Source organism: Pan troglodytes, chromosome 9 (assembly GCF_028858775.2).
Source record: "Pan troglodytes isolate AG18354 chromosome 9, NHGRI_mPanTro3-v2.0_pri, whole genome shotgun sequence".
Taxonomy (NCBI): Eukaryota; Metazoa; Chordata; class Mammalia; order Primates; family Hominidae; genus Pan; species Pan troglodytes.
Window position 1 is genome coordinate 40,867,429 of NC_072407.2, and position 13,402 is coordinate 40,880,830.

Consider the following 13,402-nt stretch of genomic DNA (forward strand, 5'->3'; position numbering starts at 1 on the left):
TCTATCTATCTATCTATCATCTATCTATAGTTTATATATTGTCATTGTAGTTACTATTTTATTACTAGTTGTCTTTTTGATAGTTTTAAATGGTTTTCATATATTATCTCATTTGATCCTTATTAGAAACACATAAGGTAGATATTACTTTTCTTATCACAAATGAGGAAACTAAGGCACAGAGAGGAAAAATCATTTGCCCAAGAAGATCCAGTTAGGAAGTGGATCAAGGAATATTTGAGCCTACATCTATTCGCCCCCCAAGACTGGGCAGTTAATCATTTTTATAAATGGTAAAATTTGGTCTTGTGTGCAGGTCAAGACATCAGAAGATTAGAGTTGTAGTTCATATAAATAGCCAAACTAGGAACTCAATGAGTTTAAGCTCAATATAATCCTGTGAACAAAGCAACAGGATAATTTGAAATGTCAATGTGACATTCTGTTCCACAGTAAATTAATAAGATGTGACTGGAGGCCTTTCTTGTCAAGGCTGTAACAATCGCAAGCCATACTTTCTCTCCCCTTTAATCTCATGCTACGATAATAGGCAATCAGTAGAAACATCCTTCAAATATCAGCTGAGTCCTTTTCATACACAAAGGTGACATATTGGCAGCATCCACTTTTGTTCATTTCTGTTGGAAGAGATGTAGCTTCAAACACTGTGATGTGATAAAATGAGCAATGTAAAAACAGCGGCAGTTTTCTATAATTAATTTGGTATTGATAGAAAACACTTTGATCCTCTTCTCATTCTTTTTGTTGCTGAAGTGATGGTCATTTGGATGATCTGAGTGACTTTGAGGCATGGGCAAAAAGCTGGGAGGTCCCAGCAAGTATTACTCCTCATGTTTCAGAATCCTTTAATTTTGGACATGTCTTTAGCTACGTATTCTTGGTTTCCAGTCTTGAACGTGGCTTTGGGCACTCCTCCACTTGATCGCGTGCTACCTCCTGGATCCCATCTAGACCAGCCCAGCATCCCTGTTCTGCAGATTATGTTCAGAACCATCTCCATACTAGCAACTTTCTGGTACCCATCTAGCAACTGGCACTTTAAAAAATCAAAATTCTATTTCCCTGAGGTGGCTAAGGAGGAGAACATCCCCAGGGGTGAGATTTGTTGCAACTTGTTGCCATAATTCTTCTATTAAGAGAGATGAGAGGCCTCTCAGCTAAAACTACAAGGAAACCGAAACTGCCATTTCCACCTGCAAGTGTCTTTATGATTTTGACAGTATGGACCTTTCTACACTCAGGGTGAAGTTTCCGCCTTTTCTTTTCCTGAATGGTGGGGTTGAGAGGGGCACCTTTAGCCCAGGCATGTGTGTAGACAAGTCCTCAGAGCACATGAACACATGAAAGACCAGAACTCATTGAAATGTGGCATGGAAAATACTCACTGTTCAAACTGGAAACCTGGATCCATCTATCTGTAATTCTCTATTTGCCTTATTATTCACATCCAAATCATTGGTGGCTATCACCACCTCTAACTCTAAAAATATGTCTATTATCTCCCCACTTTTCTCCATCTCTTCTGCCTGCTACCCTAGTCTATGTCTCCATTATCTCTTAACTGCTGTCCTGTGATAACCTCCTAGGTGGAGTTTCTACTTCCACTTGTGTGTTCACACGGATTATTTTCCTCAGGGCAGTTAAAGTAAACTTGCAAATCATAGACCAGATCGTCTGACTCCCCTGCTTTAAAACCACTGGCTTCCCAAAAGATCCTATATGATCTGGTGCCAGCCTATTCCACTGACATCACCTAGTCCCACTCTCCCCTCAGTCACCAGGCTGAACACAGGACTTTGTTCATGGAATAGGACAAGCTTGTTTTAACCTCAAGGTGTTCGTATCTCCTATTTTTTTCTGCCAAAAAGTTCTTTGCTGGGGTCTTCCTAGCTTGGAAGAACCTTCTTAGTTGAAACATTTCTTAGTTGGACGTTACTGCCTATTTATTCTATCTAAAGTAGTCCTTTTCTGCTCCTCCATCATGTCTGTTTATAGGACAAGTATTTATTGGATGCCTGCTATGTTTCAGATACTGGGAATAACTCAGCAAACAAGACCAACAGAAATTCCTGCCTTCGTGTGCTTTACGTTCTAGTGTCCCATCAGGATGTTTAAATTTCTTTGTAGCACTGATTTCTATTTGAGTTATTTATTGGTTTGATTGTTTTAATCTTTCTCTCTATAGCCCACCCTTGGACAGACTGGGAAGAATAAATCAGTTTTGGTTTTGCAGCATGCCCATGGTAATCTGTCTCAGGAGGCAGACATTAGAAGAATCTGTAGACACAAAGAATCAGAGTGGGAAGAGTTTGTTGTCCTTTTTTGTTACTCCCTCCTTTGCTTAGAAGAACATTTTGAGCATGAGCACGCTTACACATAGTCTAAGAATACTTGTCAAAGACAGTTCATAGATGGCATCATTAATACAATTTAGAAACAATAGTGCCCCTACCCCAGTATCTATAGACTGTTGAGTTTTGCTTCACAGGATAGAATTTTCAGATACTGTCTTTCTCTGTATTGTGGTTTGTGTATAACAATTACCTGGTAATTCAGATTTTGAAGCCTGGCCTCTAAAGAGTCTGATTATTAGGTCTAAGGTAGAACCCAGGAGCCTGCATTTTTAAGAAGTACCCCAGGTGACTCCGTGGTAGGTTTGTGGACTGCAATCTGTAAAATACTTTGTAGAGCATAGCCTGATATTGTAAACAAGGACTTTCTATGGTCCTGTGTGCCAGAGAATGTGCACTTGTAGGATCTCCTAAATTTAGGTGACTGTGTGTCGAGGTTTGCCTGGGATGGTCCTGGTGTATGTCTGCTTTCCCAGCATAATTATTAATAATGACCATTCTAACTATCAAAAGTGTCACATATTGAATGGTACATTTGATAGTAACTCTGTATGTATGGAACTCTTACCCAAGAGGCTATTGTAAGAAGCTTCCTTTTTGGGGATAAAAAGGTAGACTTATCTGAAAGAGATAAAGTGGACATCTGTCCACCTGGTCTGGTCTTCTATCCTGGAATTTTTGAACTATATCCACACTATGAAAGAGGAATTCCTTACATTCTAGGGATTCCAGTTCCTGCTTCCTCCTTATCTGATATTCCTCCTTATATGATATTCCTCTGACAGACTTACCATGGAAAGTCACATTTTTGCCTATGCCTGTGCTGTCCAATACCATAGCCAACAGGAGTATATGTCTATTTAAATGAAAATTTACACTAATTAACATAAAATGAAATTTAAAATTCAGTTGTTTAGTTTTGCCACATTTCAAATGCTCACTAATCACAGGTGGCTAATGGCCACTGTCTTGGACAGTGAATTATAGAAAATCTCATCATCACAGGAAGTTTCTGTTGGACAGCACTAGCCTAATTTGTGTTTCTGTGGTTTTTACCCGCTCAGATTTGTATCTAGTATTTTTTGTAGTTATGACTTGGGAGAAATCAGAAAAATAATGCTTTTAGAAGTTACATTACAGATTATCTAATACAATCTCTTAATGTAATTTATACTTAAATGTATTAAGTTATCCTAGCTAATTGCTTGCTATCAAATTATCCACCTGCAAAATGGGATCACAACAGCTCTTCCTCAGAGTGACATTGAGGCAGTCTTCCAGCACATGCAGATGCCAGCTACTGAGTAAATAGCATCTCATGTCATTAAATGGTACACTGACTTTGATATGTTGCTATAAACTCCTTATCATAATTCATTATGAATGTGTTAGGGAAATTGACTTAAAGCAGCTGTATCAAAATAGCCATGAGACTGATTGAGTTCAAAGATGAATTACACATTCTATTTCGTCATCTCATTAACAGTAGGTTCCCTTAATGAGATACTTTCTATTTCAGATGGTGGTGTAACATGGCTAGTACTTTGAAAACTTTGAAGAGCCCTTAGTGATGCTGTTTGCAGCCCTTCAGTCCTACTCGACACCTCCAAAGGAAATGGTAAACCCTGTTTCTGTCTGTCCATTTGGTTTGATATGACTGATGCTCTGGCCTTCTTCCAAAGAAATATTTTTTAGTTCAATACCTCTTCCCTCCATGGAGCACACTCTCTGTAGGATGGTGGGTCCATTGCTCTGGAAGAATGCTTTGAGATATGTATGTTGTGCTTGAAAGACAATGCATGAAATACTTGTTTGATCACTGGTTTGGACTTCACGTTCATTTTGGTGGATGTGTGAAGAGAAGGGCTAGGGCAAATGCCTATAGGCAGGAGAAGAATCCTAAATGTGTTCTGATTATGAACTCATGTATTATGTACCTACTATACCACAGAGGCACATTTGCTTTCAAGAATCCTCTGGGAAAATTATAATTTTCCCCTTGTATGAGTGAAGAAACAGGCTCAGAGAGAGAGAGAAAGTAAATATCTCTGGTTGTACAAGAGGGATTCAGGATTCTTACCTGATTTGTTTGGCTTCAGAGCCCCCATTCTATCTACTATATTATTCTGCTTTACTTGTACAGTAAAATGCATTTAGATCTATTTTCTCATTTGATACTACATTCTATTAGGTGGAATGGCAGGTATCACTATTCCTGGATTGGGATATCTATCTATCTATTGCTTAGATAGATCCTCCACCCAAGTGGAGCAGTGAATTGCCTGAGGTCAAAAGGCAAGTATAAATGTCTGAGGCTCATATATACACTTAGCCGGATAGATAGGGAAACTGTCAAAACACCAAAATAAATAGGAAATATTGCTGGAAGCTGGTAGCATTCTGTCCCTAAAGCATGATTTGGAATGCAGCAGAAACTCTTGTCAAGCCAGCGCACTTTGTGTAATGAAACATTTGTCCTGTATGTTTCAATGGGATCTCAGGAGCTCTTCTGCTGTGTCACAGAATGGCATTTCATAGGACTTTCTGGAAAAATAGAAGAGTGTTTAAACACCAAATAGCATCTGAGAGGGATCCAGAGACCAGTGATTAAAGGCACATGCTGAGGGCCCTGGGAATGCTGATTTCAGGAATTCTGGGATGCAAAATGAGTGTCAAAATTGAGGCACAAATCTTTGCTGGCTTGCCGAGAGGAAGTTACTTCTACTCAGCTGTGTAAACAACAACCATATTGGAAATGTCAGAAGAAATGAAATCCTTTTTTGGAGAGGGGCTATTACAAAGACAGCACTAATAGTAAAATTAGAAACGCATTAGCTTTGTTGTACGAGGTCTGTGACAGCATCAATTTTTGGCACCAGAGCAGTCTCTTATGCACATAGGGATAGAACAGATGACAGGTTTATGATCTTCCCCCATAAAATGGTTATTGCCTCTTGATTCCTCTACCTATATGTCACACAGTTCATAAATTGATTTACAAATCTCATAATATCAAATGCCTATTCTGATCAGCCTGTCAGCCTTTTTAATATTTATATAATTTTCTTTGAAAGAGCTTAGTGAAGTTATTTCCTGGTGTTGGAGGCTGGGGCAGTGATGGTGTAGGGTAACTCAGAGAAGCCTGTGGAGACTGACGGACAGATTTAGTGGCCACTGAGAAAAACAATTGGGTTATACTTGAGAGATGCACTGTGATGAAATGTAACACTGTCACTTCTTTGATCTTGACAGTTTTTGGGAAAGCTATTGAATGCTATGCCAAAAGTATGACCGTGGTGATATTTGGATTGCAGGGGCCTATGGAGTAGGAACTTGTACTCATCAAGGGCAAAACAATTTAAAAAGGGTATTAGCCATGTCAAGTCTCATGTAACCAGCTTGCTGTGTATTTCACATCACGGTGCAAAAAATTATACAAGGCATATGTAGGAAGGCAGGCCAGAGGAAGTACTCAGGGATGTTTAATTTAGAACATTTTGAAGCCAAAGATTTGGAATTCTGTTTCAGACATGTTTCTCGTACTGTTCATGTGTTCCATCATTCATAACTTTGTAATGGGAGGGGCTGCATTATTAGGTGTTTTTTTCTTTCTTTCTTTTTTTTTTTAGATGGAGTCTTGCTCTGTCACCCAGGCTGGAGGGCAATGGCACAATCTTGGCTCACTGCAACCTCTGCCTCCCAGGTTCAAGCAGTTCTCCTGCCTCAGTCTCTCAAGTAGCTGGGATTACAAGCACCCACCACCATGCCCAGCTTATTTTTGTATTTTTAGTAGAGATGGGGTTTCATCACGTAGATCAGGCTGGTCTCTAACTCCTGAGCTCAGGTGATCCACCTGCCTCAGCCTCCCAAAGTGCTGAGATTACAGGTGTGAGCCACTGTGCCTGGTCTGCATTATTAGTTTTTTAGGGCAAATAGACGTCATTTGACAGGGATGCATCAATATGCAATATTCATTGTCCTATCTGCTTATAGTAGCAGGAAATGCAGTTTTTCCTCTGAGAATTCTTTTCTCATAATAAATACAAGAACCTCAGGATGCTAACTTAATCCAGATTGTCAGTCCAAGTTTGGTCTTTCTGACCACAGGCCTGTTCTCTACTGTGCATGCAACTGCTGCCTAGTGCTTCATAGAAAGGCAGACTACCGCGAGGGCCGGTCCACAGGGTTTGAGGGAAGACTGACGTGTGGCAGAATGTGAAAAGGATTGGAAGAAAAATCTGTGCTGAGTAATACTCAGGGACAGGTGCCTAATGAGAGCCTTGACTCAGGAGAACAGTTTCTCTAGCCAGACTTTTCAATTAGCTCAACACATTGCCTGAGAGTTATAAGTACATATGTTGTTCAAATATATGGTTTGGCAATGGTCTGAGGTTAGCTTTTTGGCAAATCCAAAAACAATGTCTTGGCACAGATTTATGGTGATTTTATCTCAAGAGACTTGTTAGATAATTTCTGCTAATAGGCCTCAATTGGGGCACCCTAGGTCTTCCCCCACATATTTTGATGTTTGAATACCTTTGAACCTTAGAGGGAAGAGATTAATCTTGATACGACCTCTCAGAGACCCTTTCTGCTCTTATGCACATTTTCATCCCTTCTTGCAAACTTCAGGCTTCACATTTCAGTTAGTAGAGAGGAAAGGTGAAATGCCATCCATCAACAGAGCTGGATTCTACCCTCCCTTCAAAATAAAGGGCAGAGGAGTCCTGCTTTGCTAGTCATTCACTACATCTGCTGTGTGCCCAAGGTTCTGTTAGGGCACAGTTGTTGGCAAACTAAATAATGTTTTATTGGAACATAGCCAAGCCTATTCCCTTACTATTGTATATAGCTGCTTTTACGCCACAGTGGCAGAGGTAAGTAGTTGTTACGAAGCCCATGTGTGACCTGCAAAGCCTAAAATATTTACTATTTGGCCTTTTGCAGAAAAAAGCTTGGACTCTTGTGTTAGGGACTGGGCATTCAGAAATGAAAACACATTACTATCCTCACGGGGGAGCCAGCATCCTGAGAGTTATAATGGAATGAAGAACCCAGAGTGCTTGTAAGATAGAACATAGAGTGTTACCTCTGCCTCGGGCCTGGGAAAGGTTCCCCAAGGAGGCCACATTTAACCTGAGTCTTGAATTTAGACTCAGCTTTCAACATGTGGAAAAACGTGAGGCATGCAAGAGAGCATCCAGGCAGTAAGAATACTTTGTGCAATGGCAGGAATGATCATATCGTTATGGGGAAACTCAGGTGGCTGGAATGTAGGTGTGGAGGGTGATGAAGCTGGAGGTGAGCTGCAGGTTGATCAGCACACTTGGCTAGTACTAGCAGAGAGCCTTGGAAGCTGCATGTGGGCTTTTGATGGGTTCAGGCAAGTGGAGGAGGAATTTTAGCAGTGACATTGGATCTGTCCTTTGGAAAGATTGCAACTTCTGCTAGATTGCAAAGGAGCAAGACTAGAGCCAGGGAAACATTAAAAGACCTACTTAGGCTGGGCATGGTGGCTCACGCCTGTAATCCCAGCACTTTGGGAGGCCAAGGTGGGTGGATCACTTGACGTCAGGGGTTCAAGACCAGCCTGGCCAACATGGTGAAACCCCATCTCTACTAAAAATACAAAAATGAACTGGGCGTGGTGGAGGGCACCTGTAATCCCAGCTACTTGGGAGGCTGAGGCAGGAGAATTGCTTGAACCTGGGAGGCGGAGTATGCAGTGAGCCAAGATTGCATCATTGTACTCCAACCTGTGAGACAGGAGTGGAACTCAGTCTCAAAAAAAAAAAAAAAAAAAAGATCTACTTAAAATGTATGCATTCTCTGTTGTTCAAAGGCATCTCAGTTGCCTCCTTCAAATAAGTTATCTATTACACTGATACTGTGTCCTGGTTGTAAATACTTTAATGCCAGGTATGATGGTTAATTTTACATGTCAACTTGACAGGACATGAGGTGCCCAGATTAAATATTATTTCTTGGTACGTCTGTGAGAGTGTTTTCAGGTGAGATCAGCATTTGAAACAGTGGGCTGAGGAAAGCAAATGGTCCTCCCCAGTGTAGGTGGGCATGATCCAATCCATTGAGGGCCTGAATAGAGCAAAATTTGGAGGAAGGGGGAATTTACTCTCTCTGCCTGACTGCTTGAGCTGGAACATCAGCCTTCTTTAACTGGAACTTACATCATAAGCTCTCTGGTTCTCAGAACTATACCACTGGCTTCCTGGGTCTTCAGATAATGGGACTTCTCAGCCTTCATAATCATGTGAGCCACTTCCTTATAATAAATTACATATCTATGTATCTCATTAGTTCTGTTTCTCTGGAGAGCCACAACTAATACACCAGGTTTGTTTGCATTCAAAGCAAGGGCCCTCAAAAGCACTATTCTAATGGGTCTTTCTATTGAATTAAGTCTCAGCAAAGAGACCTTCTCCATGAAGCTATCTCCTTCCTTGCCAAGGCATATTGCATACATTCCTATTTTATATTTATTTTATTTTGCTCTAATTATGATTACTCACACCTTGCTTACCACAATGCCAGGTGCATAGGAGGTACTCAGGTTTATATTTGATGATTGGAAGAATGACAGAGTGTGGCTAAGCACTGTCTTGGTGGTCTGTGGAGCCAAACTGGGTAATAGGAGAGTTCAGAGACACTGTCAAATGTGCCCCAAGGGGTAGGAGCTCTCCTACCCAAGGGGTAGGACAAAGGTTAAGTGAAGTACAGAAATTATGTCATTCTTAGTTCTCTCCTCTGAGTCCCCTTACCCTGTCCCCCAACCACTGCCACCACAAAAAGGTACTGAAGAAAATCTGCTTGACTACGTGGGACTCATTAAAAGTCATTTGCAATTTGATTGACATACTCTGGTTGGATCTCGTTTCTTTCTCTTTTTATTTTGGAAGATCTGCATCTTATTTTTGTGCTACCAGCAAGTTTCTCGTGTTCACTTGCATGGACATCTGTGTGGTAGGCATCTGTTCTGAAGTTATGGTTGGAGGGATGCAATTGGAAAGTTGTGTGGATGGAGGGCATGGGTTTCAAGAATTATGCTTAGCTTCAGCTGGTACACACAAAAGTAGTCCTACGGTAGGGTAGGTAGAACATGAAGCACCTTCATCTTAGTTGGCAAATAACTGCTGCCTCCCTCAAGTGTTTCTGCCATTCAGACTGCCTTTTCCACTCATCCCTGGAATTTCCTGGATATGCCTGCATTCTGTCATCTAAATGGTTAATGATTAACAGGTTTGTCTGAAGGATATCCCTGAACAAACTCTGCTCCAGTGGTCTATTTGATGGGTTGGTACCTGAGCCACTCTGCGTATCCCAAGTCCTGACTTTGGGACTGGGTTAGTCAGGGATCTTCAGAGAGACAGAATCTATAGGATAGATATAGTGTTGGCCCTCCATATTCATATATTCATGGACTTTTTATTTGTGGATTCAAACAACCACAGATAAAACATATTTGGGAAAACAATAAAAAAATGCTGCAGATAAAAAGAACACATTATAACAACTATTTCCATAGCATTTACATTGTACTAGGTATTATAAGTAATCTAAAGATGACACAAAGTATAGGAGAGAATCTGCATTTGCGCAAATACTACCCCATTTTATATAAGGGACTTGAGCTTGGTATCTGCGTGTGGGGAGGTTATCCTGGAAAAAAACCTTTATGGATACCCAGAGATGACTGTATAGATAAATGAGAGGACATTTATTAGGGGAATTGGCTCATGTGAATATGGAGGTTGAGAAGTCCATGGAAGGCTTTCTACAAGCTGGAGACTCTGGGATGCCAGTAGGTAGCATGGCTCAGTGCAAATCTCAAGGCCTGAGAACCTGGGGGCTGCTGGTATAAGTCTTGAAGTTCAAAGGCTGGAGAGCTTATATCCGAGCTTAGGAGAAGAGAGATGTATCTCAGCCTCAGGAGAGGGAGAAATGGAGGGGGTGGGAGGGGAGAGAGATAGATAGATAGATAGAGAGAGAGAGAGAGAGAGAAATTCATCTTTCCTGTTTGTTCTATCAAGGCCTTCTGCTAATGAGTTGGTGCCTGCCCCCATTGAGGGTGGATGTTTCCCCAACTTAGTCTACCCATACTCAATTGCCAATCTCCTCAGGAAACACCCTCACAGATGCACCCAAACATAATACTTTACCAAATTTCTAGGTATTTCTAATCCAGTCAAGTTGACATTTAAAATTAACCATCAAAGGGCATTTCCATAAATGCCTTCCAGGACCACAGAATTCGATACCTTGTTTTCAGCCACTACTCAGCTTTAGGCTCAGTTCTGGGGTAGGATGGTACCACTGGGGAACTGCCTTTGTGCCTGCCAGTCAGGCTGCCTGGCTCCTGTCCACTGGCTTCTATTCCTGAATTTCATCTACATCAGAAGGAGCTCAGACCTTAGGGGAACTAGAGCCCCTAGCAAAGGTGCTGACACTGACAAGCAAATGCCACCTGTGCCTGATCCCAGGAACAGTCGTGATTCATGTAGCAGAGGGTGCTCAATTCTGGAGTCACCCTTGTGTTTTTGCTCATGGGAACTGTAGCATCTGTGGGCTTTTAAATCTGAGAGGCTTGGAGAGACAGGGAGAATGGGAATGAGGTGGGTAGCAGAAATGGTGGATATTGCAACAACAGCTAGATGCTGCAGGCTTCTTTGCACATTGAGTACTTCTGAAATTCGAGGGAGGCTGTGTGGATGGATGGAGCTATGAAGAATGGGCAGATTTGTCTGTTTAATGAGACACATCTTTGAAAATTCGCACAACCCCCATTCATCATGGGCATCAACAATATTCATTTTTATAAAAGTGACAGCTAAAGTTTACATGTGGCTTCTATGCCAGGCACCATGTATAGTGAATTATTTAAATACTGTTGTAATCATCATAATCTCCATTTTACAGATGAGGACACCGAAGTTATTTAAAACAAGAATAACATAGGATTCCAAAGCAGATAGCCCTGAGTCTCCAGTGTTGGAAGGCTTATATTTGATCTAATTATCTTTGACATGTCAACAAATGATTTCTGTGACTTAGTTGATTATAGAGCCATTGAATGTAAAAATATTTAGACATTATTATGTAATTGCTGTTACATCAACAGGAGCTGAGGAGAGCATTTAGCACCATAAAACAACATTGCCAATGGCAAGAGAAGCTCACGTTTTAAGACTACAAATGATCATCAATTTAGAAGAGTTTGACTGTGATTGTCTGTCAAATTATGACTCAGACAAGGGCTAAATGTCAGTTACTGGCAGTTTCACAAACAGAAGATAAAACCCATAGTTTATAGTATTAGTGGAAATTCTCTTATTAAATAAGCAATATTTTTTGTTACGACTTATATTACCTGGTAACCAGTTTAAAATACATACATATATGTATAGATATATTATTTGGTTTATCTAGAGACAAAATAGGAACAGAGGTCTAAATTTTTTCTTTATATATTAATTTATTTTTCTACACAAGTTGTTGAACATTATAAATATAATTTCTGATGATATTAGAGTTACATAGTGAATAAATCAAACAGGGAGACTAGTAGATATGAAAAAATGCATCGTAAACTGTAACATGCTCATTAATTGTAATGGAAATAATTAATATATTAATTTACACATGCACATACTTTTTTTAAAAAGCAAGGATAGCCGAGCATGGTGGCTCACACCTGTAATCTAGCACTTTAGGAGTCCGAGGTGGGTGGATCACCTGAGATCAGGAGTTTGAGACCAGCCTGGCCAATGTGGTGACACCCCATCTCTACTAAAAATACAAAAATTAGCTGGGCGTGGTGGTGGGTGACTGTAATCTCAGCTACTCAGGAGGCTGAGGCAGCAGAATCGCTGGAACCTGGGAGACAGAGGTTGCAGTGAGCCGAGATTGTGCCACTGCACTCCAGCCTGGGAGACAGAGCAAGCTTCTATTTCTAAATCAATCAATAAATAAAATAAAAAAGTAAGGATAAAAATAATTTAGAAATATGCTTTTGATTTATTAATATCATTGGGGCTGGGAGTCATTACTTCTCTATTAAAAAATTGAATAAATGTGGTAGTTCAACTGTGTATAGAAATGCACTTCAATTAAGGCAGTATAGCACCGTGACAATGACAAACATTTTGAAGTCATAGGGATCTAGGATTTATCTTCCTTGATCCTGATGATCTATACAAACTTAGACAACTTATGTATTTTCCTGAGCCTTGGCTTTCATTCTTGTAACATGTGGATAACACTATATACTTTGAGAGTTAGGAACATAATGCTCCTATCAATGCCCTTAATATATAGATAAATATTATTTTTTTCTTAAAAAAATTTTGGGGGTACATAGTAGGTATATATATTTATGGGGTACATAAAGTGTTTAGATACAGGCATGCAATGTGAAATAAGCACATCATGGAGAATGGGGTATCCATCCCCTCAAGGATTTATAATATTACTATTAATTTTCAACATCTCTCATATCTCGTCTACATTCTCAAGAATATGATCTCTGGTTATTTACTTAGTTTCATTTATTACCTAAATGTAAGAAATTTATATTCTAAATAAGTTATTTTTATAATTACAAAAGCAATGTATAGTCATGTGGAAAACTTAGCAGAGAGAAGCAAAGAAGAATAAGAATAAACATTTCTATCATCCTCAGAGAAAACCATTATACATTTTCTCAGTCTTTTTATGCATACATATACCTTTTAAAAATTAATTATGCTATACTCACTGTTTTGTAACCTGCTTTTTTTTCACTGAATATATATGAATATTTTTTCCATGTCATTAAATGTTCTACATCATTTTAAATGGCTATATGCTGTCTGAATATAAAAAGCTGGGGACTTTTTGACTTGCAAAACAAATCCTCATTTTCTTTTGGCTTTGTTTTTTTGGTAGGTGAGTGGAAGCAGATAGAAATTGTTTTTAAGGTATGTTTCACGTATTTGTTTTCCCTAATGATGGTTCAGTAGTTTGAAAGATGCGAC

At 39.9% G+C, this 13,402-nt stretch overlaps 1 long non-coding RNA gene across 2 annotated transcripts in view; it reads left to right on the forward strand.

The window, feature by feature from the left end:
• Positions 1-13,402, forward strand: part of LOC112204754 (uncharacterized) — a 768,426-nt gene that overhangs the window by 158,540 nt on the left and 596,484 nt on the right. For both annotated transcript variants that reach the window (XR_010147530.1, XR_008538022.2), the window contains one exon: positions 3,892-3,990. This is a non-coding gene — a long non-coding RNA (uncharacterized LOC112204754). The remainder of the gene's footprint in view (positions 1-3,891; positions 3,991-13,402) is intronic.